This window comes from Alligator sinensis, unplaced genomic scaffold (assembly GCF_000455745.1).
Source record: "Alligator sinensis unplaced genomic scaffold, ASM45574v1 scaffold54_1, whole genome shotgun sequence".
Classification (NCBI taxonomy): domain Eukaryota; kingdom Metazoa; phylum Chordata; order Crocodylia; family Alligatoridae; genus Alligator; species Alligator sinensis.
In genome coordinates this window covers 3,111,666-3,114,327 of record NW_005841962.1, presented here as the reverse complement: position 1 = coordinate 3,114,327, position 2,662 = coordinate 3,111,666, and positions in this window count along the sequence as shown.

Sequence of the window (2,662 nt, the reverse complement as noted above, 5' to 3'; positions counted from 1 at the left end):
TGCCTGTCCAGGAGTGGGCCAGGTGGACACAGAGTGGAGGGGATGGCGGGGGGTGGCGCGGGGCTGGACGCAGAGTGGGATGGGGATGGTGCAGGGCCGGACACGGAGTTGCGGGGGGGCTGAGGCCAGATGCAGAGTGGTGACAGTGTGGGGTGGCTGGTGCTGGCAGCGGCCACTGTGTGCAAGCTTCCCTCCCACCTGCTCCTGGGAGGTGGCGGCAGCGCGGGGTGGTGGGTGGCAATGCTCCGTCCCTGCCCAGCCCCCCCAGTCATTCTTGACAGGCAGTTCACTAGTTTTTCTAGCATTCTTTTAAATTCTGCCTGATTAAGCATTCCCCATGGGAAATTCAATACCACTATAACTGCCACAGGCTTTGATGGAGTTGTGCCCATTTACACAAGAGTTGAATTTGCTCTGCTGGCTTCAATGGGAGTTGCATTCAGATTACATTGAGTGGAATATGGCCTTATTAGAACATATGTTTTCAGCCTCCACTGAAAAAGGAAAAGTCCAGCATATAATAGAATGTTAACAGACCATATGCATCCCTTTACATAAACAGTCTCCACTCCTTTAACTTCTAAGAGACATTAGAGTGCTAAAAACTACCCAGAATGCACCATACAGGATTAGACCTGCACATTTCAACACTTCCTTTCTTATACAAAGTGTAATCCCAACTTGTGCCAAGCATTCTAACTCTCACTGACATCACTGGGAAAAGGGGAGATGGTAGAGCAGCTTTGAGTTTTGGGGGTGAAATATGCTGCCAGTTAAGCTAAAATGTTTTGTGGTGATATCTGTGTATCCACAAGTTTGTCATCTGGAAGGTTTTGTGACAGAGAGAACATTGAGACATTAACATATGATTACAGTGTCTGCTTGGGATAAGAGAGACATGGCTTCAGGCAGAGCAAGGACTTGCACCTAAATCACCTATCCTAGGCGAGTACGGTAATCCTCTAACTGCCACAGCACACCGTCATTCCATTTTTTGCAAGATTGTTGCAGAAAGTTATTTTCTTGCAAATACACAATGAAAACAAAATTGAAGATGTCAAATATTGCCACAATAGAATTACTGACCTCTAGTCAACTCCAGTGGGAGAGCAGTTAGAGCAGGGGTGGGCAAAATATAGCCCACAGGCTGCATTTGGCCCACTAGGCCATTCTGTCCAGCCTGTGGGGCACCTAAAAAGTTTAGAAAAATTAATATTTATCTGCTCCTAGCTGCCTGTCAAAGATGACAGGAACCAGAGGCAGTAGTACCTAGGGGAAGCTGGCAGGACTCAGAAGCAAGGCCAGCCCTGCCCTGCCCCACCAGCACCCTCCCACCCCCACCCCCAACCAGAAACCTCTGCCTGACCTGGCTTTCACTATTTCCCTGCATGCCTGCTCCAGCATCATGTGGCCCTGGGCTGCATCACTGAAACGTGGGAGTACAGGGCCATGCCAGTACCCCAGGGCCAGAAGCAGCAGAGAGGTGTGTGTGTGTGTGTGTGTGTGTGTGTGTGTGTGTGTGTAGTGAGGGAGGCATGGTGTGTGTGTGTGTGTGTGTGTTCATAGGGCAAGTCCCACAAGCACACCCCAACATGCACATTTACCCACACCCCCCACACACCCCAGCCACCCTCTCCCCCACACACATCCCTCCACAAACCCCATACCCCACATAACCACACAAATACCCATATGCTCCCTCACCCTACACCCACACCCCCCACACCCTCCCCACATACCCATACACCCACAGCCCCCCACAAACCTATACCCATCCCCATGCCTCCCACCCCCGCATAGTATACAAGAGTAAGACTTCATTTTAAGATATTGTGCAATCACCTCTATATGCACTACACAAACGCATGTAAATCAGAACAAAAATATTTTTTGAAATCAAATTAATCAATGTTATAGATGATCACTTTTTAGAAAATAATTTGGTATTTTTCTGGTTCTGAGAGGGCAAAACCCCTTCCTGAAAGTAGTATTTCCAGGGCCAAGGGGAGGGACTTCTGGTGGCAAAGGTTGGGTGTTAGAGGGTGGGAATTCTGGTCCCAAGATGGTGACCAGGGGCAGAGCACCTGTAAAGGGGTGGGACTACCCATGTGGGACTACCCATGCAGCCCTAAACAGCTTGCCAAAGCCCTCAGCCCAAAATAATTGCCTACCCCTGAGTTAGAGCATCCTTCTAAGGTTTCAGAAGCATAAGTTTGAACCCTGTTCCTGATGTGCTAAAGTTGCTTCCAGTTGACCCACCTGTAAATACATATCTGGCCTTTCAGTCTAGCAAGCCCAAGGCATTATCCCTTGTGAGCTGTTGACTATAGGCTAGCAACACCTAAAGGTCAATAATCCAATTCTATAAGGCCTGTAGTATAGACCATGCTAGGCTTCAGAGACTTTTAGACTTGAGTCATTCTGGCAGCCGAAGCCTCTCTGGATCATACCTTTTATCCTGAATTTCCTGCAAGGAATCCTTCACAGATTGGAGGTTTTGAATTTCTAACTGCATTTGGAAAATACACTCAGGCCTCAGTTCTACAAAACATCTTGGCACATATCTAGCTATTTTAGCAAGTAGATTCATAGATTCATAGATGTTAGGGTCGGAAGGGACCTCAATAGATCATCAAGTCCGACCCCCTGCATAGGCAGGAAA